This window comes from Rhea pennata, chromosome 2 (assembly GCF_028389875.1).
Source record: "Rhea pennata isolate bPtePen1 chromosome 2, bPtePen1.pri, whole genome shotgun sequence".
NCBI classification, from domain to species: domain Eukaryota; kingdom Metazoa; phylum Chordata; class Aves; order Rheiformes; family Rheidae; genus Rhea; species Rhea pennata.
This window is the reverse complement of record NC_084664.1, coordinates 73,844,081-73,871,257: the sequence shown is the minus strand read 5'-3', so window position 1 is coordinate 73,871,257 and position 27,177 is coordinate 73,844,081.

The following is a 27,177-nucleotide window of genomic DNA, read 5'->3' as shown; positions in this document are numbered from 1 at the left end:
CTGCTTAGTTTCACGCCTGGAGCTGCCCTGTTAAAACTGAACTCTGAAATAGACTTGTACTTGAGCAAAAAAAAACAAAGCAGTATTTTTACCATTTGATACTTTATCTCAGGCAAATTGTTTTTCAGATTTTCTGGCAGCTTATTTTATGCAGAAGGTGTATATTTATTTGTGGAAATGCCACTCTGCTTCTGAGCTCTAATGATGTGAAAATCACAGAGCCCATGCAATTCCTCCTCAGGTTTTCGTAGAATTCAACGAGGGAAAAAAAAAAAAAGATCACTTCTATTTCTTACTGAATTTAAAGTATAGTTATGAATGGGACAATTGCACTGAAATTTAATATATATACCTATCTACTATTCTTAAACATTAGGAGCAGAGAGAAAGTATTTGCACTTAAATTCAGCTTCAACAAGTCTGGCTGGAGATCTTGTGAAAATCTAAGACTATTAATAATATCCACCACCACAACAATGACACTAAAACTATCACTCAGTTATTTCTGTGTTTACATGATAAAGTTTTTCAGCAAATGACCTTTTAAGCCATATTTATATCTCTAAGTATTAAAAACTGAATAATATTACATGGTTCCCAAATCTTAAAATTAGTAACATGTAAACTAGTCCAAAGATGAAATAAGGATTTGAGATTTTAAATCCAATCTAACCTAACTAAAACCCCCAAGGCAGTTACCATCTCTCCTTACCACATAACTTTAACTGACTCTGTCCCAGACTTTGCTAACTGTTGCATGTCAGTAACATAACCCATTACAGTCCTCCTGTCCAGATCAATAAGAATGATCAGATAAATTACATTACTTCACAAATTGTTTCCTGGATTGTGGCATCAGTCAGATAGAATCAACTATTCTTTTCATATTAACTAATTCACTATTTGCTTGCCTGCCTATTAGACCCACCTGTCTTTCAAGGATGTCAGATCAATGTTTTAGAATAATCCTTGTTTTCTTCATTTAGCAAGACAAAGACCAAGACCCTTTTTAAAAAATTCCTGGTTAGATACAACTCCGCATGGCCTCATTCGCTCCTTTTGCAGTCACTATTTGTATACACATTACAATAGTGACCTCAAATAGAGCAACACACATCAATTAACCAATTTGTTTTATTCCACAGTAGACTGAATCCCTTAAAGGATCCTGTCAAACATGGTTATGTACAGTAGTACACTAATATGAAGCAGGATTAAGTTGAAATGTAAAGCTCAAAACATAAAGTCTTGCCTAGCCACATTGCCTAGTAGCTGTTTCTGTAGGAATTATAGGCTTACTATTTACCCCTTGTCTCTAATAAATAAATTTTCTGTTAAAACAACATTTTATTGAAAGGGGTTAAATGCTATACTTCTTTCAGAGATGACTGAGTTTAGTGAGTAATTCCACTCTCAGTTTCATAAACTCACAATTATTCCTAGATGCAGTTAAGAGAGCATTAAATACCTTTCTGAATCATTCAATGAAACAAATGTCGAATATTGCTTGACATTATTGCAAACACATTACTGGTTATTTGAGTTGAGTTTTGATCCTTTTGAGTGCCAATAACAAAATGAATAGTAAGAATCCAAAAACATATTTAGACAAAATTAAAATCATTTTGTGTGTAGCATAATTTGCTTAGAGGACCTAAGCAAAAATATTACTGGATGCCAAAAGATCAAGCTCTTTTGTCACAGCAAAACCATGAGAAAGAGAAAATTAAATAAATGCATTAATGAAACTATTTACTATGACCAAAAATCTGCTTTGATAGAAAAAAAATTTACAGAAATCCCTAATGTTCACAAACATTTACTAAAGAAAAGTTCACAAAATAGAGACAGGGTCTTTTTCTGTCTGTTTTTACAAAGTTCATTGAATTCAAATTTTCTCCAGTTTTCCTAACATCCTTCTATGGCTACAATCAGGAAAGAACAACCTTTATCAGAGAATTCCTTTAATCATCTCACAGGAAACAAAAACACAGAACAGTCATGATACTCCCTAGTAGATATAGGTTTTGTTTCTTTTCAAGCTTCTCTATGATAGACCAGTTCTCAACATTTGATTTTTAAATGCCTTCAGATTACCTGTTAATTTTTGCCACTCTGCCTGGAAACCTTGTAATCTTTCACTGAGAAAACATCATGAAGCCAAGCAGTCGAATACTGTCAGTCCAAGGTGACAGCTCACCATATCAGAGAGATCTGCACATCATGCGTGATGCCATCTGGCCTCATCTGAAGCCACACTTGTAGGCTCAGTGCCAATAGAGACCAGTGCTAGTTTTGTAGATAACTTCAGGGTGACCCTTAAAATCAACACAGATAAAATCAATATGCTTTTATATAATACATAACGCAGTTTCTGTGCAATCGGCCACATCTTCCAGTGCTTGGCCTGCAAGGGGTACCAGATAGATAGCAGCAATTAAACTTCAGTTCATTGAGTGAAGTGGCAGAAACCCGTGCCGGAATATCCAAGTTGAAACCTGGATACAGAAAAGGGTACTAGGATTATACATAAAAGAAATGGGAAGCCCAACTTCTGTCTTCTATTGAAGTGAAGGATTTACCTTCCTGACTCCAACAGATAAATACTTACTAGTCCTCATTTTTAGTATGTTTTGGTTTAGATCCTAAAATTCAGGCGTGCTCTCTGACTCCTCAGGTCTGCAGGTGAGGTCACTGAGAGGTATGCACTTCCAGGCATGCTCAAGGCCAAGCCTGGATACTGGAGTGGTGCCAGGAGTCTGAATGCTGCCAGATGTTGTCCTAACCTCAGAAAAACTTGTTACGTCATCTCATAACACATTCTCTCTCAGGCATTTTCCTTGACTGTTAAATAAGGATGCTACAACTAAAGGATAAAGAAAGGAAGAACTTTGAATGACTTTTATCACTGAGTGTTAGCCATCCCGGAATTCAATGAGACAGAATACTAAATTAAAAAAAAAAAAAAAAAAAAAAGAGAGAGAGAGAGAGAGTATGATCATAAATTAAAAACACACTGTGTAAGTGAAGGAGGTCAAAATTAATGTTGGGTGGGCAACTACTGCTCTGTGTTTCCTTTCTTTTTAAGATTTTCACTTTGCCACATTAATATTATCTTAAAAGATTAGGTGTGTGTACCCTCATAGATGAGAGGCAAGCATTAGAAACTGTTAAAGTCATTATGCAGAGAATGATAACTAGAGAAATACTAGATCGGAGAAAACCAGAGATAGCTCGACTCCTGAAAAAAAGAAAGCATACTGTCCCCACAATCACTAGTGGAACAAATCTAACTTCTTTCCCATACAAAAATAACAGGAAAAATAGAAGTAAAGAGAGATGAAACATGAAAGGGTTACAGAATACAAAATGATCACAGTAGGGTGACACAGGGAAGGTGGCTCACTGTCTTTTCATTCACAATAAGAGGCCATTAAGAGAAGCTAGTAGGAGATAGGTTCAAAGAAACAGAAGGAGAAGTTTCTTCACATAACACTGAATTTGTCCAAATGTGCTTATGCTATCAGCACCTACTTATGCCTAAAAAGTAGACAAACTGGATTAAGATCAAAGAAAAGCTACAGATATAATTATGGGAGCCTAAACAAAGAGAAAAAAATGAAAAGAAAAATAAATGTAGAGTGCTGGTTAAATGACAGTTAAGTAATGATTACATCTGCTACAACTCTTTAAAATGTGTAAACTCTAAACTGTTTCATTAGTAGAATTACTTAGAGAGACACAAGAGTACTACACATATAACAAGGAAATAATTAAGTGACAAAAATTAAAGTTTCAGAGTAGGGAAAACTTTCACTGTCCTGTGAAAGTGAATTAAATCGGAGAACACTTGATAGTGGATTAGATAAACACTAGAAACCACATCAATTTGTGAATAGGCCTGCACTGCAGTCAGCAAAACTACGCAATAGAACAAGAGGCAACTAGGTAATATAATAAGAGGAGGTTGCCACAATTTTTTCTGATAAACAATTTCACGAAAAAAAGACTTTACAAACAACATGATAATTTTTGTGGAAAATTGTCATTTTATTCAAAATTTTCATGTTATTGTTGATATTTCAGACTGCATTTTTTAAGATTTTTTTTAATTTTGGTGAAATATATATGATTTATATATAATTTGTAGAAAATATATAATATACATATATAATATATGTCATATATTATATATAATAACTTGGATATATAATATTTTTATATAATTTTGGTGAAGTATATCAAGGATATATATTTATATATATATAAAATACATGTATAAAACTATATATAAAAGTGTATATAATTGTTTTGGTCCTGCCTTGACTTCAAGTTGCTTTCAAGTTCTTTGAAAAATAGTAGCTATTCCCCCCCAGCTTTACTCTTATATGTTACAATTCTGATCATCGGTAGCATCTCTATTTTTAGCGCTTCTCCTTCCACATGATCCCTTTCCCATCCCATGACTTTCTTTGTATCCTCACCTTTCTTTTGTTGTCCAGTCCCATTCCTTCCCAGTAGTGGCTAAGAACTTTTTTGTCCTTTCTACCACAATGCACTACAGCACTGTTTCACACAGGCATTCTGCAAAATAGAAGCATCTGCAGTCAGAAAGGTCTTCTCTTCTCTCTCTGCTCAGTATTCCCAGGCAGCAACAGGCAACAAAAAAAGTCTTTATGAACAGGACCTCCCCCACAATGTTTTTATCTGACATTTTCACCATATTTATCTGTCAAAATGACCATGACTGTGCCATCTTAGTTTAAGGCCTGAAGTCTTTGCACCTTAATTATGTTTTATGAAGCCAGACTGAGGAGTGGAGAACTCTCCAACCCTTCAAAACCAATCATTGGTTGAAAAGGAAATTCTACACAAGGACACAAGAAAAAGGTGAAGAGATCTAGTGAAGTTACATCTCAACTTCCTCAATAGTTGAAAAAGATCCTTCAAAGAAATTTTCAGCAGTGTATGCCAATCTAAATAGGTTAACATCCTGAACCTGAACAGTATGAAAATATATAGAAGAACGCAAATGAACACCACATTGCCACACTCTGTCACCAAAGGTATTGGCAATCTAATGAAATAAAAGGGATGCTCTAGTATTTTCTGTTAGGAGACATGACTAAATAAAATACAAACAAAGACAAAGAATGAGAGAGAATTCCTGGGGCTAGAAATCCAGCAGCCTCTTTCTCTTACTGCAGATGGGGAGCAGCAAGAGCTGGGACACATGTTCAGATCTCTACTGAACTGTGTCATTCTCGACTGCTAGGCACTTTCATCTCCTCCTCCAGAGCTGGAGCCTCTGTGACACATCAGCCATTCAGCTTTACTGTCCATGTCCCTAAAGCAACACACTCTTCATCATCCCTCCACCTTTTCCCAGCTTTGCTCTCTTTTTTTCTCTCCTATAATAAATCCCAACAAACCTCTTCTCCACACCGCTACCACAAAATTTTACTTCACAAAATTTCAAAACTAAATATTTTTAATGTAAATAAAGTGTTACATGACAAAATGACATCAGAGCAACAAGCCTCTGTAACAGTTTTGCATACATGGCATTATCTTCTTCCTCTTCCCTTCATTTGGAGGTGTCCCATACCAGGCTTCAAGCTTTAGAGAACTTCATCTTCCCATGTGTTTTCACTCGACACAGCAGTCCAGGCTGGGACCTACTATAGCTAGAAGAGCAGCAAACAGAAATATGCTGGAGCAGGAAGTGGTTAAAAGTGGAAATATTCATTATAACCATGAGCTAAACATAGCCAAAACAAGTAGGGAATGACGTCACTTCCAATTTTTAAATCTGAGGAGATTCCACAGGAAACCTTATCTTAAGTTTACAAAGAAGCTTTCTCCAGGCATATATAGCAAGAATCATGAGAGTTATTTACTTCTGAAACATGATAAGTCTTTGAGGACCAGACAGACGGTCATTTAATTAATACATGAAGTATCATTTCTTTTCCAGTTTGAGAACCAAAAGTGTTATGATAAGATCATAATGGCAATAGTTTATCCCTTGGTCTGAGTTTATACCAGTATCATCTGCATAGACTGTCTAATGTGTTTAGCTTCTATGAAGAATTTGTTAACTGTAAATCAGTATTGTCATTATTTAATAATATGACTGTGTTCTATCCTGCTGAGTGGAAATAGTCAATTCTGACTTTCAAACATCTTAATTTCAGAGATCATTTTATTGGATGGGCAGAATTAGATAAAAAGCATCCAAGTCAGAGCAAACATAAAAGCCTAACATGATTTCATTTAGCAAGGAAAATATACACTGACATTTCTTTTGTCATGCAAACATATGCTGAAAATGCTGTGTGAGACAATTATATTGTACCATGTTTACCATCTACACAGAGATTCCTATAAAGGGCCTCAGAGGCAGGGCCAGGTTCTGAAAGTGTGTGCTCCCTGAAAGGTGGGTGAGAGCTTCCCCAGTGGTACACCTGGCATCCCAGTGATGCAGGGAAAAAAGTAGTGAAAAGGTGCTAGTGATCAGCCAATACTGCAAGACATGAGGACCACCATGCCTAGGCTGAGGCATGCCCCTTCTCAGGCAGGCAACACCCTCTATCACTGCTGGCTGGCTGGGTCCTGATCTAAGAAAATGATACTTCTCCAGTGTGGCATGCTTAAGCTGCTGTAATTTATCCTGTTAGCATATCAAAGAAAGCGTGAAACCCCAAAATGCAAATAAGGTGATCCTACAACCAAAACACCCTATCTATGGACTCAAAATAGCATTTGGTGCAGAAAGTTGCACGTATTGGATACTCACTCATGTACACAACTACTCTTCACTAGCAGCCAAGAAGAAGAAAGGGCTGAAAAAAACAGATCTCTACATTTCTTCGGTGGGCAGCAGGATCCTAGATTGATCAGAGCTTTGAGGCAGATCTAGCTAGACCTTTTCTTCAGAATGGGCTCTCCAAAGAAGACCAAATTCAGAATAAATAAATAAATAAATAAATTATGGAATAATGAACTTTTTTAAATAAATTCATAGTGGTTATATGAGATGGAACAAAAATGAAAGCAGTTTACAGACAGCTTCCTCCACCCAATCTCACTGTGTCCTTGCAGAAGGACCTTGTTTTCATGCTCAGCTTCAGTTTGCTCAGTGGCAGAAGCAGCAGAGAGGGTCTGGGCCCCACAGGTCCCTAGGAAGCTCTCTTGCTCTCACATCACAGGCCTGACTGCTCCTCTCAGCCACTTTTCTCCTTCAGCTGCAGACTCCCAGTCCTTTGCCATGAGCCTCTTCTCACTGATTTTCCCTACAGGCTCGGATCCTCTCCCACCTAGGGCATGCACAAGTGCATCTGAGCTGGCGCAGTCTTTGTCTTCCTCAGTGGCACCACCTTGGCAGCCTTGCCTCTACCAAGGAACATAGAGACAAACTCCTACCAAAGAAAGAACCCTGACAGACAGCTTCCCTACTTGCAAATTAACAGCAGCTTTTATAGGGTAAGAGAGTTTGCTAGTGCAGACACTGGTCATTCCATAATGGTTAATTTTTTACAGTTTCCTTCTTCCTATTGCTGTCTTATCTTCTGTGGTAAAGTCTAAAACTAATTGTGATAGGAAAAGAAGTGCATTTTGATTATTCACTATCCATACGGCCATAATGAAATTTCCACATAGACTAAGTTTACTCTCTATAAATTCTATTTTAAGTCTTATCATTCAGTAACATGATTGTTAATGGCAAAGTAAATAAATGAACAGTCCATATAATCATTTAAATGTTAGATTTCAAGAGGCATTCTGTTCAGAGAAAATATCTCTGGCACAAATAGAATGAGAGAGTATGATTTTGGACCTCAAAAATTGATCTGCTGGGCCTTAGAGGGCTGAGATGGCCTCACTGGCTTAGGACATTTCCAGGTATGTTTAATGTTGCAGCCTCACTTTCAATCACACAGTGTTAGGAAAAGGAAAGGATTGACAGCACCATGGCCTGTCAGGATTAGGAAAGAGTGAAACATAAAGTTAAATTAACTTTGGCATTTGACTTAATTTAATCTTGTATTTCACTCTTCCTTCAGAAGAGCGGAATTCCCTATCCTTAAATCACATGCAATGTGGCTTTGTGGAATGGCACATTTTCCATTCTTCTTCCTAGAGCTTAATCTAGCATGGTTAATTTCATAGGCTGGCAGAAGACAACCCGGAGCTCCCATTCTGTTGTCTGGCACAAAAAAAGGGGCAAATCATTGTATTATAATCATGAACTACACAGTTTCCTCAGAAAAATATATATTATATTAGATGTTTTACGTAATATATACTACATTTCTATAACATATAATTTATATATTTTACTCTGTTTTTTGATCATTCAGTGAAAGATTTTGCAATAATCTGGTATAGATTTGCATTCTACCGTTAAGTCCAGCTGCGGGTTCTGGAAAGGCAGAACCTATTGTATAGAAAGCCAAGCAGGAAGGACAAAACTTTTTCCACTAAAGCATATAGTTTTATGTAAATAAAAATGGCCTAACCTTTAGAATTGATGATTATCCTTGAAGTTGAAAAGACTGCAAATGCTTAAAACCCATAAAAATTTAACTACTTTCTATTTAGGTCAAAGCTTACTTAAAACACATGTACTAGAGGCCTTAGAGTCCCAGTGGCTTGAATCATGAGATTAATTGCTAGACATAAAGCTTTTACTAAAAATGTATGCATACACATACACACGTATTGTTCTTGGTGACTGCAACATGGAACATGAAAATGCAGGCAGAGAGGAAATGATCAGACAATGTCTATCTAAACCTGCAGAAAACTGGAAGCAATAGCTCTAGAAATGGTGAAGTATTCCATTCCTCATCAGGGCTTTTCATCTGCCCTGAGATATCAACCCAGCAGGACATGGTAACAGAAGCAGAATGTGGTGAATGCACTTCTGTCTCCTATCCTTCCTGTTGTTTCACTATTGGCTTAGGCTTCTTGCTTCCAAAACCCAGGCTTTCTTTGGGGTTCTTTCTTTTAACTATTTCTTACTACTGAAATAGAATAGTATGTCTCTAGGGAAATCTCTCTGAGTGTGGTCTAGATCGAGCTATTGCTTCACTTGCTGTTTCTTAGGGAAGAGCACTGTTGCCATCTCTGCTTCTCCAGAGAAGGTGGAAAGGACACTACCGATTCAGAGGAGAAATGTGGTTTTCTGGGAAATGCTGAAGAACAGATAGCTTCAACATCCATGACAAGGTTTCAGCATTCAATTCTGACCGCAGTCCATCAGAGGCAGCTTCTACATTGCAATTTCACTTTGTTCCCAGGCTTAAAGGTATTATGCAGCTTTGCTGGATAGAGCTAAGATACATTTTGCAGATCCATTGCAGGATCAAATCTGTAGTGAGTTAAAATTGAAAATCAGCTTTATTAATAACTAAATGGAAATAATGTTGTTTCCCAGAACACAGCAAATCTTTCACAATGGACTGGGGTACATGTTTTTCATCTCCACTGAGCTGTGAACAATAGGTAACTCTCTACTTTTATTAAAAACTTTAAGGGATTATTATTTTAGTTAAGCCTTTAAGAATTCATATCTATCTGGAAAGGGCAGCTTGTGTAATGAACTTCCTGTTTTCATCATAGCTGGATGCTGCTTTTTTCTGTAGCCTGTTATTACCCAGTTAATATGAACAGTCTGAAGTTTATTTTTAACTCACATGAGCCTATTGTAAAAGCTGTTTAAGAACTTCAGAACTTTAAAAACCAGAAAATGTAATAACTGCATCTAACACTGACTTGAGGAATATATGCTTAGGTCTTCTCAAACAGCCAAGATGTAAAATGAAACTAGATAATCAATAGTAGTTAAGTAATTTGTTCAATTCAAAAATTGTTTTTTATTTTCAAATTATACACAACATGTAAAATAGCTATTTACTTGGTAACAAGTCACACTCCATTCATTTCATCTCAAATTAAAACAGGGGAGAGGAATAAATATTTGACCAAATGAGCAGAGCAATATTTGTACTTGAGGGAAAATATGTAATTATCACAATGTCTTCTGATCATAGACTCAAAAACTTTAAAATCTTCTGTGTCAGACACAATTTGTTTCATGTATATCGAATCACATTTAACATAAATGAATAAAAAATACTTAAGATTGAAATAGAATGTAATTTACAGAATGTAAACTCTGAAAAGAATACTTTTTCTCCATAGTTCTTCAAACTCACAGAAAAGAAAGTGACTACTGGGTTGGTATCTCACATAGACTCATAGGGCAATTCAGGTTAGACAGGACTTCAAGAGGATCAGCTATGTGGTCAAATGAGGTTACTCAGGATTTTACGCAGTCAGAGCTCAAAATTCTCCAACAATAGACACTGCCCAACCTCTCTGGGCAACCTGTACCAATACTGACTGTTCTCATGATGAAAAGCTTTTTCCTTATGCTCAGTCTAAACTTCTCTTTTTTCTGCTTATGCTTGTTGTCTCTCGTCCTTCCACCAAGCACTAAGAAGAGCCTCACCCCATCTTCTTGATGACTCCCTCATACCTACAGGAACGCTGCTCTTAGGCATCCCAAAATCCATCTCTTCCCTAGGCTGAATGAATCTCATTCCCTCAGCCTCTCCTTACAGGGCAAGTGCACTAGCCCATTGATTACAGCCCTCTGCTGAACTCTCTCCTGTTTATTGATGTCCTTCTTGTACTGGGGAGCCCAAAACTGGACACAGTACTATAGATGTGGTCTAACAAGTGCTGAGAAAAGAGGTATCATCACCCAGCTATATTCTTGTTAGTAAAGCCCAGGATGCTGTTGGCCATCCTTGCTGCCAGGGCACACTGCTGGCTCATGTCCAGCTTACTGCCCACCAGGACCACCAGGTACTTTTCTGCAGATCTGCTCCCCCTTCACTCTGTCCCCAGCCTGTAGTCTTGTATGGGGTTCTTTCTTCCAAGGTGCAGGACTTTGCATTTTGTGAATTAATTTCATTATTATATGTAATTCCATAAACAAGTCTTAAACTGTAGCTTAACATTTTCCTCATCTCTTTTTTGCACTACTACTGCAGAGTCATTTTGCCACAACTGAGCTTAAAGAGGTAGATTACATAATTCAGGATACATTTAAAATCTGATTAGATGAAAGACAGAGACAAAATCCTGTTTTGTTTACCACACAGAATTATTTTTGTCTTGCATTTGCCATATATATTTTACATTTATTGCTGTAACTCTTTTGGCCTTAACAGAACTATAGCAATTTAAAGAAGTTGTATACTAAGAAGCGTCAACTTTTCATCTTTTGAGCTAGTCAGGTAAACCATGGGTCACAATAATTTCTATATACATACATTATGAACAATTTAAATATTAAACCTTAGCTATAATAACATTCCTTTAATTATTTAAGTCACCTTGCTCTTAGCAGTAATAAGTTTTCTGCAAGAAAAGTGAACATTTTTAGGAAATATTTATATTTAAAAGGATTTATAAGTAATTAATAGTAGCTTCATTAAATTTCAATTCATTGCAAATATCAGGAGATCCATAGGAATCTTTTTCTTTTATTGTAAAACTAATACATTTCTGGCCACCTGTTGCCAGAAAATTTCACAAAGAATATTATAGTTTTCCAAAAAAAAAAAATGGTATAAATCTAAAGTTACAAAAAAGGAATATGTAGTATAAACTATATAGAGATCTATTTCTCTTTCCTTTCAAGGAGACAGTGCATAATTTAAAATAACAATATTTAAAATATTTCTTTAAGCTTTTTGAAAGGAAATGCAGAAGCTTTGAAACTAGCTTTGAGTTCCAAACTTGTTGTTACAAGCAATTAAAGAAACTGTTTCTTATTTCTTCTTTTGTTATAAAAATCTTTGACTTTTTTGCTACTTATATCACTGACATTGCAAATTCTTTTAACTGATTTATTGCCTTTTGCTTTAAAAAAGTCATGCTGGAGATGAAAAGAGAGGAGGGGAGGGGAAGGAAGGGAAACGTCACTACACTCCTTTCAAGACAATTTTCAGTGAAAGCTATTTACATTTGCCAGTTCAGTATCTATTCAATCTCAGGTCTTCTTCCCTCCTCTGCTTCATTTTACATTTTCCCTGCAAACAATCTGACATCAAAGACCCCATCATCAGGAATTACATAGCAGGTATTTGGTTAATTAGAACAGTCATAGTTATCACACATAACAAAATGTGTTGGTCAGTCTGAATCAAATTAGCTGGTCACCACATGTGCTGTCCTCTTGAAGGTGACTGTTCATCCTGCTTGTTCAGCAGTGCAAGCACAGTAAAAGGGCTATCTCTCTTCAGTTTGGACTAGTCTAGTCCACTTCTAGATGGAAATATAGAACAACAAAGACTTATTATTGGCTTTGACATGCCTGCGCTCACCTGATACAGCCAGAAATACTAGCCATCCTGTAGTTTTCCCACTGTCTCAGGTCCAAATATCAATCTCACACACCAGCAGTAAAGTAGAAAATGAAAAGGCAGACAAACTCTGATACAAATAAGAAATGGGTGAATGCTCTCTTGTCCCCAGAAAAATGGGGTGAGTTCTATTTACTTGTGTTTCAACCTGCACTATGCAGGTTCCATATATTCAATTGCTGTTGCCCCATGGATAACAAATATTTTGTTCTTTTTAAAAGCTTGCCTCTAGCAACAAAAATTAGCAGATTGAGATGGACAGTTTTAGCACTTTTCTGTAAAGAAAGGGGAAGAGATGAGCTTTCTCATCTATTTTCATATTCTAGATGTATTTTTTTCTACACCTGGCACATTAACCAGGTATTTGCTCATTTGCAAAAGCTGCCTTCTGGGATATCTTTCTTGTAAGGACAATCTATGCACATGAAAATTATGGTTAAAGCTGGAATTTGACCAGGGTGCTGGTGCTAACAAGTCTGTTTTAAAAGTCCTGCCATGAACTCTTTAATGACAACAAGTAATAAGAACCCTAAAATTCCTGCCTTGCTGCTCAAGGTTTAATCATGGATCTTAATACTTAGGCCTAGATGTCTCTCAGTTAAAACACTATGAATTCAGAGAATTTGCACTGACTTTATTAGAACTATTTCAGATTCATAGGAGAGTATCTAGGAATAATAGTTTTGCAATATTTTAATATTGACTTCATGTCCTTTAAGCCATAGCACACTGCAGGTACATTCCACTTCTTACTAAGTAAAGCATTTTTTAAAATTCTTCTGAAATAAAATACTTTAAAAATACAAGAAACAATCTAACTTCACAAAACTAATATAAGAAAAGATGAATTTTCAGTTTTCAGCATTATGTTTGCTACAATTAATGAAATTAAAATGAGAGAGGAAACAATTTAACCTTCTGAAGTCATTTATCCCAATGAGGTCAATTAGGCAGAGGAAAACCTGCCATGAGAGGTCATATCACTGTATCACTGTATTGACAGTATGACTAGAAAAGAAACTAAGGAGAATTGTGTAGAGGTCTATACAAATTCTCCTGCAGTAGTACAGAAGGAATCATGGGTGATTAAAATATAATTTTCCTTTGATTTTCTGATATCTTTTACACCTAAATATGACATTACACAAGCCAAAGAAAACACATCCTGCTCTGGAACCAAATACAATAATTGAACAGCTTCAGATGTTCAGCAAATTGACAACTATGCATCACAATTCTGGTACGTCAAGCCCTTAACTCCATGAAATTGCAATATTTATCTCCAAAACCCTAACTGTCTAAATATTTATATCAAGTTTCTTCCATAAAACACACATTAAAAGTTTAGAAATGTTGACTGAATCATTTCCTGTGACTCAGTGATCTACCATTGCATCTGCACAGAGCACCAGGAGAGCTAGCTTTATTTTGACAGTTCTACAATTCAATGGAATGTTAAAGGTCTCCTATATTATGTATAAAAGTTTCTTATCATGTCCTTAATCTCTTATCAAATCTTATCTAAAATAAAAAACTCAAGGCCAGATTATAACCATGGAGAGAAGTAAGAAAATTCTCCCATGCAGCTGATTAGCAAGAAGATTAGCAAGAACTGTGGGCCACCTATTTCCTGCGATTGATCAGATACCTACAGAATCATTACTCTGTTCCCTTGATGGGATGTTACACAGCACACATGAAGTGTGTGTATGTGCTGGTGGAGTTAGGAGTTGTAAATCTACCATTATGAGCCAAAAGTAGTTTATCATACTCTGGAGTCACCCTTCAACAGAGCAGATCATAGAAGTATCAGCTGTCTCTTTAAAGGGACTATGTCACATTGGCTTTCAAACCACTATGAAAAAAATCTAAAATGGAGCAAATCTCATATCTTCCAAAGTCCACTGGGATGTTTTCTGTGACTTAACAGTATGGATTCTCTACTTTTTAAACAGACTTCATCTCTCTTACTGCCATATGAAATAATCTCACAAACAGTATCTATGCATGTCGATAGAAACTCATGAAAAGCATAAAGCTGAATTCTCACACTGCGGCACAGTGAACATGCTGAAGAAAGAAATGGAGAGAGATCCTTTTTCTCACTCTCCCTTTCTAATCCTTGTGCTTATTTAAAGTTTAAACATAAAATAGATTTTAAAAGTAGGTCACTAACTTGATTTAATTTGCACTGTTTCATTAACACCTTTATAAGGACACTCAGCTTTTAGGAAGCTCTGTTTGTTTTAGGAGAAACTTTTACTATGTGATTACTTAAAGCCAACAGGAGAGAGCAAACTGAGTGGCTTTTGGAGCCTACATTTCAGAGCAAATATCTTTGAAGCACAGCTCACTGAGGAGAACAGTTTTTTACAGCAAATAGCATAAAATACTGAGTGCTCAAAACAAAAGGGATTTTCTTCAGACAAGAAAGATGTAATTGTAATAAACATCTCAATAAAAATTAGTTAAGAACTATAAAAGGCTGTGGATTGGTCTTTGCTTTAATAAAGAAATGACAAAGGAAGAATATGTCTACGCTGAAGGACCTATAAAATCCTGTACAGCAGATTTCAGATACAAATAAAAAATTAAAATGAATGCTCTTATATTTGCCTTCAAACCAGCCACTATCACAAGGATGTGTTAGAAATGGTAGAAATGTGGAACTCTTTCATTCCTTTCACACTATACTGCCAGATCAAAATGGCAGGAACACACCATAGTCCAACTCATCCCTTTTTCTCATGCTCCTTATTTTTCAGGTGTACCTCATGATAGCATTTCCCATTTGTTTCCTCTTGTTACTGTTCTGAGTGACCTCATTTCCCTTCCTCCCTTCCCTGGAGCCAGGGTCTTTCCCTATGCAGTCCAACCCTTTGCTGCCCCATCATGGCTCTCTGACCCCTTCCTTGCCACTGAAAATCTTGATTTACTGCTAATTATAACCAACAACAAGTTAAAGGCAAAACTCTCAAGTCTAGGCTCAGTCAAAGAGCCAGATTAGGTATAAGCTGGCATGTAGGGGGAAAAGGTCTCCTGGCATAGCTACATCACAGCTGTATGCAAAGGGCTACTGAGGCCAAAGGCTAATTTTCACAGGCTCCTACATACTAGTAAATCTGGCCTCTCTGACAGTTCTTGCAGTTCCAAGTATAGTTAGGATAGACAATATGATCAGTAAAAATCAATAAAAATGATCAATAAGAAATTAATTCTTTAGCTACAATCCCTCTACTCCGCAGCTTCTATCCCACTGGATCTCAGACTTCCTACACCTTACTTTTTGCCAGGCCAGGAATGGCACACACTGGCACAGCAGGATGGCTTCTTCATTGACTGAAATCTATGCTCAGCTTCTTCAGAGGTATAATTCTGTCTTCAGCTAAAAAACTTATCATCTTGGCTTCAAAAGCAGACCCATTGCTTGCCTCAAGCATCACAACACAGCTTCAAACCACGAGATATCTTCTCTATTGCAACCAATGCTGGAGATGTGGGCTGGCTCCAAGGTTACATGATTCTTACAATTTTTGTTCAATCTCTTCTAGAAAATAATAATAAAAAAAAACTTACCAGCTAATACAGCATTGCTTTTCTTAGCAGGCTCTGAACCACATTAAATTCTCTCTGGCCTTAATTAATTTGTCTGTATTTAGAAGAACATTCCTAAGTTTAGCTATTTGTGTGTAATCATCATGAGACCAAAGCTAAAATTCTTGGCTGATATTTGACCTGCCTTTCTCTATTTAGTTATTGCTTCTAAAGACAATTGCATTGATGGCCTATGTCTTCTAACTCTAATCTGAATGTCCAATGTAACAACTGCATGTAGTAAAGCAGTGAAGTTTACTTCATATTTTAAATGCAAGTCCCTTATGGTTGATACTCAGGATTTTGTTGTTGTTTGACTTCTACTTATCTATTTTTTCTTTAGCTGAAGATTTTATTAGAGATGAAATCATTCACGTGAAAACAAAATGAATTACAGAGGACATGAAACATACATCATGGAACAAAAACAGAGCAATATCTAGGTCACAAAACTCAGCATAAGTAGGAAAGTTCAGGCACGTAAAGAGCTACCAAGGCAATTTAGCAATCAGTTCTTCATGTGAGCAAAAGAAAATGTACTTACATATGAAAAAACGATGAAGGAAAAGTCTAATATGGATAGGTAAAAAATTTCCTTTAACTGGCACAAAGCGACAGCTCTAAGTTTGCAGTTTTACAGGTAGATAAGCTAATCTAATGGTTCCCTGCTGCTGAAACAATGAGGTCTATCCTCCACATAGCCTTCTGTCCTTTCTGATAGCAGCGGCATTCATCCTGGAGAAATACAGGTATCAGGAAAAACCCAAATTATAAAATGGGACTAGGAGACAGAAGGGAGGAGGGTCTCCCTCTCTCTCTTCTTTTTTTTTTTTTTTTTTTTTTTTTTTTTTTTTTTTTGTAGTGGTGACTAGTATATCTGCTCATTATGTCTCATTTGGCCATCTAAGAAGATACTGCTTGAGAGAGTATACATGGCTCTGTCCCACATATTCCACCCACGGTGCAGACCCAAAACTGATCACAGTTATATGGTACATACTGCAGAGGCCCATCAAAATCAGTATTTACTCAGTAATTAGAGTTCTTCTGATGGCTTCAGACCACTCAATTCTACTTTTCTAAGTGCTACAGTTTTTACTACTCATTTCTTGATAATTTGATAGAGCTTTTTTTTTATGGGGAGGAATAGAAAAAAATGTCCGTTCAGGTTTCAGAAGATCTTATTCTGGTTTTAGAATATCAAGAACCATCTACACTCAAGTGGTTCCAAAACATCACCTCACAAAGATGAAGCTGCACAATATTTGCCCTGGCTTTGAGGTACACCAGAGATACAAAAATCTGCAGCTTCCTCTTGGCTCAGAAAGGGTCCTATGCTCAGTTCCACATTTGTAAGAGAGATCTGGAAAAAATGTTCTTTGTCTGAACATTATTGTTCCTTGGGGATGGCAGAGCAAGCCCCTTCTGCAAGAGAGAATAGGCTGCAAGGCCCCCCATGGACCACAGCAGCTCCCAGGGAATCTGTGATAGGCCAATACCCCCCATAAGCCTCTAAACTATCTACAATTCCCTACAGCCACCATGTGAAATTACAATAGCACAGAATCCCCTGAAGAGTTTCACTCTCCTGACAATGAATTGAGAACTCTATTAGAACAAGTAGACTAGAATTCCCCTTAAGAAGGCACTTCCAAAGCATGGCCCATGAGGCTAGGCTAAATGCTCTAAGGCTGGTCTGCAATACTATATCAAGTGCAATTTTCAAGTGTTTCTTTAAAAGTTCGATGATACAGCTGAACAGTGGTACCAGAGAAACAATGAAGCTAACAATCAACCACTGGTCAGAAGCTTTGGGAACTACTACCTTAAACTGCTCTTCCTTCTCCTACTACTCCCAGCAGAGCTTTCAACTCAGCCCCCTTCTGCTAGGTTTTGTGTAACAGATTTAAAGCTACAGCACCTATACACCCTCATCATTTTCCCTTTTTCCAGTTAAGCACTGATTCTTCTTAAGAACAACAAGTTCTAGACCCGCATGAATTGTCAGCTTTGTGACCACCCCGTGGACCTGGTCATCCTCTAACCTTGAGAAAATTTCTGCCCTTTCAGTTCTTTTGGGTATCAAATTCCGCAGAAGTGGATTCCCTTCAAGAGACTTTTCTCTAAGGTTCTGGCATGACTAACCTTCATCTTAGCATCACACCACAGCTCAATAAATTTTACATACTTCAGTCTGCTGCAGTCACATACAGTCTATATCCAGTTACAGTGATGTCAACAGGCATTGACCAACATTTTCCTATTCCATTTTTTTGCATCTGGATGGCCTCATTGTCTTGCATAAGATTTCAGTGGTTAAGGAAGAAGACCTGAGAATGCTGGATTTTGACACCTACTAGCCTCATGTCGTTTAAACAGTACAACTTAAGATGAAATCATTTCCCTCTCTCTTTGGTGGTGGCATACTCAGCTGCTGACTATGCAGAGCGCCTGACTAGAAGACTGCCATTTAACCAAGAGCTAACCAGAGCTAACACTGGTTATTTTTGCTGCAGATTTTCTGTCCTGCTCTCTCTCTTGCCATTTTGTTCCCTCATGAAGGAAGCAGGCTGGATGTTACAGGCTTGAAATCACATTCTGTCTTCCAATGCCTGGAAACTTACAGAGCTAATAAACTGCTTTTTATCATGGCTATTTCTTCCAAACACCTAGATGAGAAAAGATGCCTAGGATCCATTCATTGTGCTGTTAGGGAAAAGAAGTATTTCAACAAATTTACATCAGTCAGTAGTTGCCACATAGATAAGCCACGGAAACTTAGTGTTATTCAGCAGCTAGTGCCCAAACTCAGATCAAATGTCCCATATAAGTCATATTTTTTCCTACCACATTCCACTGTACATTCTACCTATCACTCATCCTCCAATCAGTTAGGGGATTCTTTAAATATTTGGTTAATAAATGAAAAAATACGGCTATGGAATTACAAATACTACATGAGGTAACTGACAGGAGGTGTAATACCTGTAACTGTTACCATGGTTATTTTGTTTTCTGAGATGGAGATGCTATAGGTTATCATTTCTGTGCAATAACTAGAGTGAAATTTCAAAGTATGTTCGATACATATCCCATGTTTTTTCTAATTCTACAATATATGCCATTAATGGCTTTTGAAAACTGAACTTTGTAAAATTCTCTCCTGGATGTGCAGTGGGAGCATGAGTAACCTTTTAAATTAGAATCTCCTCAATCAATAATATACTTAAATCTGACTTTAAACTAGTTTCCTAGTGTCTTCTGTTTAGAAGCAAAACAAAGCTGATCCTGGAGTTGATATCAGAATTAGTTTTGCTGTCTGTCTGAGAACAAGTATATTATCTTAGCCCAGATTACAGACTTTGTCTACTCCACCTCCCCAGTATTAGAAATTTTGCCCTAATACCCATATATTGTGATAAATAAGGGGCATATTAGAAATAACAACCAGACTAGAGAAAGCAGGGAACAAATAACATATTTAGAAGCTAAATAAACAATTGTGCTTTGAAACATCAAAAATCCTTGGCTTTGAGGCACTACTATTTTCACCTTTCCTCCTGTTCCCATGCTTCCCAGGACAAATAGTAGTTTTGTGGACATAAGCAATAAAACTGTAGGCAAGAAACAAAAACAATGTGAAGCATTGGGCATATATTCTGTAAATTGTCAATCATTTTAAAGCACGTGGTGTTGTTGAAAACCATTCTACCAGACATCCCAAACACCCTTAGAACAGCCTCTTTCTGTAGCATGGCATAAGAGACATGTAAATTCTCCTTTTGGGAATATCAGTCATATTAATAAGGCTCATTAGCATAGACAACAGTAGGCTGCACAAAGCATAATCAGTTGCAATTAGTGATCTATATTTTTGTAAAGATTGTGGAGAAACTACGTACATAATTAGTTTTATTCAGCTAATACTATTTTAAGAACACTGTAACCAAACAAGCATGACACCCCACAGGTGTAAATAAGCATAGCAGTGTTAATATTAGAGGAAATACACTACACATACATTTTTCACTTACCGAACCCATCTTCACAAGTAAAAAAACTACACCAGTAGCTCCTCATTCCCTCAAAATCCCATTCATCTTGCATAGAGCATGACACTATAAACCATAACCACACCTAGCCATATCAATCTCATCATAATAGTATTTGTATTTTTTCTCACCTGACAAGTATCTAAAACCAAAGATTCTACTTCATTTTATTGTTTGTTACATTTATAATCTTTTATTTGTGGTTGAGGAGTTAATTTAAATAAGTGATTTTCTTCCATTTTGATACAAGGTCAGCAATAGTCTTCATCATCCTAATATATTCCACAGGAGAATTTGAAACGAGATGTTAAGATCTCAAACTGGTCTTTTTATACTGAATACTTCTGAAATCTCCTTCTACCCACTACATAATCTTTTTAGCAATGGCTATATATATTCATATTGCACCAGTTTTGCAATATGTTCTGAAAAGCAAAATATATTATATGCCTTAATGAATCAAATAGTATACAAAAATAAGAAAAAAACTCTGTAAAGTCAGTAAACAGATTACAGTCATTCCAGTCCTGAGTCCTGGAATGAGATGCCACTCCATTTGCTGATGTTAAACTAGTAAACCTACGATAGTATTTAAGCAGGCATGAAATTTTTTTTTCAGAACAGTCATATTCCCCACAGGCTCCTGTATAGGTGTTGCAACAAGTTTGCTAGAAACTAAAATTAGTTCAAGTTGTAAAATACTTCTTCACTTCCTTTTCTGAGTCTCTCTTCACAGATTGCAGGCCAGAAATAAAACCAATACATTTTTTATGAGCAGTCCAGACTATTTGAAAAAAAAAAAAAAAAGGATACTGACAGAACATTTTGAATGATTTACCTATCAAGAAAAACATTACTAAGAAATCATAAATACTTAAATACTTGCCCAAACAGCTTTTTAAGGCTTGATCTGAAAATTCACAGTTTTTCTAGCCACATAACAATTTCAGTAAAGGGTATGTTTTTAGCAAAATTATTAGGCAAATGTAGACCTCCTAGCATAGAGATAGCAATAGGGATATTAAAATTGCTTATACTGGTACAGTTCATAGCTAAAATACAAAGTTGCACTAGGAACAATTGTGTTTGAGAAGGGGAAGTTGTATTCTTTTAACTATACCAATACAAACTGAAGCAGTTCCACTTTGAGTAAGAATAACTTTTCTGCATAGGATCTTTCAGATCTAGTTGTGTGGGACAAACATGCTACCACTCCCAGTTGCTCCTCATAACCCATGAGCTGCAGGTTACCGCTTGCGGAGCCCTGCTAAAAAAAGAGATCGTATGAGCCCTCCTTAATCCACACCAGTCCAGTTTGCTAGCTTAACAGCAGTTTTAATTAAACCTTCTAGCTACGCCTGCAGTGAACAAGACAAACACACTTATTTCTTTTACAAGATTTACCAGGATGATACTCTTCAACAGCAAGACTGGTAATAAAGAGATGATAGTGTAGCATCTCCAGCCATCCCAGCTATCCACACAGTCAGTAGTAGTCACAGCCCTAAGAGACTGTGACTCAGAACAAAATAATGTCTGTAAGGATACAGGATTTAGCCTTGCTCAGCCTGCAGCTTAGACATTCCAGTGTGAACAAGTAAAGTCTGTAGACAGGAATTTCTAACCTTATACTTATAAACTGGGGCAGGGATAGAGACTTCCGTTCCACTAATGTACAGATACACACGAATCACTTCATTACTGACGGAAATTGGACCACTGACTCCTGGAGTGCCATGCGGTTATTCTGTCTTGTTTTAAGAGCTGAAATACTCATATTCTATGTAATGGTCTGAAAAATAAGAGGGCATCAGTACAAGCTTGAGTGGTTTGGACTATTATTCTATACCCCCTTTACGGTACTTCCAAAGTATGAAACTCACTTCATACGCAAATGGATAGGAAATCATTCAGTTGCATCAGTGATGAACCTGAAGGCAAAACTACTATCATCTTCAATTTACAAGATTCTCATCAGTCTATTTAGTCACAAATATCTTCTTCAATCAAATGTATGGTTGTGTTGTCTGTCTGAAACATTTATAGCAAGCTTGTATGATGCCATATAAATCTTCTGCTGTGTCTTTACAAGTACAAAATCACTAACCTTTGCCTTGGTTTTAGAAGCAGAGAAGCAGCTCGTGATAAGTGACACATACAAAAAGTAAGTTGCTCTGATACACTGACCTTATATCTTTGCCATTGTTTTTTAACTTAATGATCCACCCCATTCACATAATACAATGGTACATATTACTATTAATTGTGAGTCTTAGGTACAGCTTTTTAAAGTATTCTAGGGTATAAAGAGGTACTGTATTCCAAGGCCTAATACTTTGAGTTAAATGCAGAACATTTATATTGACATATTCTGGTGACTATACCCAGAATATGAAGCTCTTCTTGCAATAGGCCAGCTTAAAAGTAAGTCAAATATTTTTTATTTTAATTGAAGACTGTGGTGATGAATACATCACAGCCAAAGCTCTTTGTGTACTACTAGCTTACATCCTGAGTCACTGATGAAGGTGACACCTTGGATATTTGCCTCGGACCAGTGGTACCCAATGAATCTCAAGTCATGTATTCCTCAGCTCAAGATCACCAGCTAGTAAGATCATACAGGTGCACTTAAAAGTGCAGAAATGACAGAATCTGTTCCGTGAAACAGAGGGCCAAGAATCCTCATCTTGCTCCACTGTCTGCCCATAACAAGCAACAAAGTCCTCATTGCACAGCCTAAGTCTACAACATCATGGGAATGTCGAGAATTTTTGATAGAGCCTCTAAACTAAAGAATCTGCAGTTAATAAGTGTGTGGAATTAAAGACATAAATGAATTGCTAAAGTTGCTAAGCTTTAATGCTTTTGATTTCATGAGCTTTAACAATTATACAGGCTCCAGGGTCAATGTTTTTCTGATGTTATTGGAACAGCAAAATATATATATACATAAATACATTTGGTTTCATGATGTCATAAGAGAAAATGATTCTATATTTATAAAATCAATTAGCATTTCATTGAAATATTCATTTTTCCACAATGTCATAAATGTAGTTATCACATCAGTCAGGCATGCAAGAATGACTTTCTGATGCCTACTCAAAATTCTTCCCTTCCCCTGCTTGTTTCTTCTTCCAAGTTCTATACAAGTTGTGATAAAATGTGCCTATGTGACACCACTTGTTATTAAAATATATTGATAGTGTATAATTAATTAAAATTAATATAATTATAATATGTATAATAATGTATATTAAAATATAGGATGTTATCTGATGGAAGGCTGATACTCCCCCGTACACATTGTTCAGAAATCATTCCGAGAGCATAAATCTCAGAGATAGCCTTCATTCAACATGTGAACTGAAAGAACTACTTAAATATACTGTTCCCTGTAAGTATACAGTTAAGGATGGGATTAAAGAAACAAAAGACATTTTCCCATTAGATTAATGTACACATATCCTCAGAGGAAGAAGAAAGATTGGCCTCAGAGAGTCTTCTATTACTATTATTAATGCTACAACATGGTTCTGATTTTCTGCTTTCAGTTGGTTATTTGGTGAATTGAAACAATGATTGCTAATGGTTTATTATATTCCAAACATGATCATAAAGAAGTCCCCAGACTAAAGTGTCATATTACAATAGAAACATACACATGAAATTTCATTCAGAGAGATCTGGTTTCAAACAAATATCTTTAATTACTGGCATACTGAAAGTTATTTTGATCACAACTTTTCCCTCCTCCTCCCAAAATAAGAGCTTTGCCTCAGTACAGTCCTTAAAAAGTTCACTTTTACTCAAAAAAGTAGGTTTTTTTTTTTTTTTTTTTTTTTGGGGGGGGGGGGACACACTTAGTATCTCTATTTTGTTATTACTTTGCAAATCCCATACCATGACTTCTTTTTACATCTGTGAGCATCAGCATACAGATACCATAGCAAAAATAAACAAAAAATAAACAAAATATTGTAACATAATAAATTACTGTTCAGCAGCTGAGCAATGGTAACTTACTGCATGCATGCTTTTAGCAAAATAAGACACACACTGATGAAGATACACATTAGGCTCTCCTGACAGCCAAGAAAGCAATTGTTTTTCCAAAATACTAATTCCCTACAAGACAGCAATCTGGATTCTGCGTTTCTTTCTGAACTACCAACAAAATTGCGTACTAAGTTCTACTTCATGTGTTTACTTAAATCTACTGAAGACAATTAACATATACCAGTGTGATAGCAAAATCAATGGAGCTGCATGCTGTAACTGAGGCCTGAATTGTCCTGCAGATCCTTCACTGCTGAAACAGTATAAAAATACATAATAAATCTGGTCTGATCCTTGTATTTTGGACTGCAGTAAGAAGGCTCTCCATTTTCAGATACAGAACGCTATAGAGATGCACTAAGTATAGGGGGGGAAAAGGATGCAATATTTGTAGCATCACTTTTTGAGGGAAGAGGGAAGAACAACTTTGCTATTAACAGGTGTTTGTTACAGATTAAGTTTATCTTACCATAATCTGTGAGCTATGTTTGAGTCACTGGAACATATTTTTAAAATTCAATTATCCAGGAAGAAAACTTACTTAAGAGTTGCCAATACTTAAAGGCTTGTATTGAATGAAAACAGCATGGAGAGATACCATGTCAACAAGAATACAGAACTCTGTACAACCCCTGCTTCCTGACTCCTTCTATGACAAAGTCCATGAAGGAGAGAATTTTTCCCACATTGTGATTTTATTTTTCTTTGCAAATAGGCCAGTTATTAAATGAATTTGTGGATGCAGTAATAGTGACTAAGGCTGTACAGAATCATGAAAAGAATAAACTTAGTGGGGGAGCTCCACCTAGCTGGCAAAATTCCTCTATTTGGCCCAGTTTAGTTTTATACACTGTATGAGAGTTGATTTCATACAGAAGCTCCCTATACAAACCACAAAGACAAATTGGTACCCTTAAAATGTACAGGCAGGACATCACACTATTGAGCCTGCTGCATCAGATTCCTGAAACACAAGGTCTGTTTACTGAGGAGACGCCAAAGATCATTCAGAGATCCTGTTTAGAGCATACCACAGAAAGCCACTTCTGCTGAACACATTCCCCCTCCAAACTCCTACCCTCTTGATTCCCACCCAGAATGAGAAAAAAAAATCATAAAGGGACAAGGAGATTGACAAGAGAGAAAGCATTAGGAACACGGATGCAGAGTTTGCACCTTTGCTTCTTTGTTCCTGTAGAAAGAACTGAGCGAATTCACAGACCTTTGTACTTGGGATGTTACATGAAAGAGTGGTTGTGTTGCATGTGAAGGATCACCAAAGAAAACTTTTGTTAAGGAAATAAATTATATAGTTAAGGTCAGAATACTGTGACATTTATTATTATTCTCTTTCCTTGTCAGGCCAATTACCATAGAATGAGGTCTATGAAAAGCAACCTGTGTTTTATCTCATGAGCACTGGGCCTTTGGGGTTTGTTTGTTGTGGTGTTTTTTTTTTTTTTTTTTTGGGGGGGGGAGAGGGGGTTAACCAATTTTATTACATTGTAATACAGCTATTATCAGAAGTCATTGCTAAAAAAGTGCAAAGCAACCTCTCACCTTATAAGGACAATGAAATTTGAATACCATATATCTTTTCAACCAGTGCTACTAAAAACTTACAAACATTCTGACATTAAAATTGTCCAGTCAAATCAATATGTTCCTGACAACAGATCAGGCATGTTTATGACTTTGAAATTCAACTGCCAGGTACAGCTTAGGGTCTTTCAAACTAGAAGCAGTATCACCACCTTTATGTTCAGTACTCCTTGATGGACCTTCATCCCCCTAATCTGTCAAATCAATGCTTTAACCTATTTCTTCAAAAAACATACAGCAATTAAACAAAACTAAACAAAACAAAAACTTGTTTGCTTTTAAGTTTGCATCCTGGACTTTTTTTTTTTTTTTTTTTTTTAACTGAGAAAGAAATCATTATTTGCTCTCTTTGGTTTCCCCCACCATTCATGGCTCTGCAGAGTGCTGTCATATTTATCTCCTCTCTCCTTAAATATACTGCTTGTCTAAGATGAAGAGCTTTCCTGTCCTTTAATGAAAGCCATTCTAATGATTCTTGTTCCCTTCCTCAGTATCTTTCATAATTCTACTTAGATTCATATAGCATAATACATCTCCTCCTTCTCTCAGTCCATTCCCAACATTGTACTTGCCTTTTTGACCTCCACTGAGTATTGAGCTGACATTTTCACAGAACTATTCACAATGAGTCCAGGATCCTTCCTGAGTGATAATAGCTAATTTAGAGCCCATCACTGTGTATGTCTAATTAGTTGTTTTTCTCTATGTGCATTATTTTGCATTTATCAAATTTGAATTTCATCTGCCATTTTATCACTGAGTCATGCAGAACTGCAAGATCTACAAAGCTTTACAGCCAGTTTTAGCTTTGGTTTCTCTATAAGCTTTATCATTCCTTTCCCTTTTTTCAGATTGTTTTTAAACATAAAAATATAGAGACAGCTGTACTGGGTCAGATCAATTATCTACCTAACCAAGCATTCTGTGCAACACTGACTAAAAAAAAAAAAAAAAAAAAAAAAAAAAAAGATGCTTTTAGACAATAGTGTAAGAATACTTTTCTGAAATATTCCCTCCATTTTCAGCCTCTCTGGAGTTTGCATACAACGTCTTTCTATCTACCCACTAACTCTTGATGGCAGTTGTTTGCTCTCTCCTTGACCTCAGGCAAGCTTCTAGTATTCACAAAGTCCTGAGACAAATTTCACAGCTTAGCTACACACTGTGCAAAGAACCACCTCCTCTTATTCTGAATGTGACAATCACTAACTTCCTTTGGGACAGTACACATTGGATCTTCAGTTACCCTGTAATTACACTCATGATTTGATAGATTTCCATCACACCACCAGTTTTGAAAATCAAGCCATCTCTTAGTCATTTTAGCTCAGATTAACAGTATCTTTTTCCATTGTCCCAAAATTCAAATACAGAGCAAAAGCAGCCAGAGTGGCCATTAATGTTGTTCAATGCTTTTATGAAAA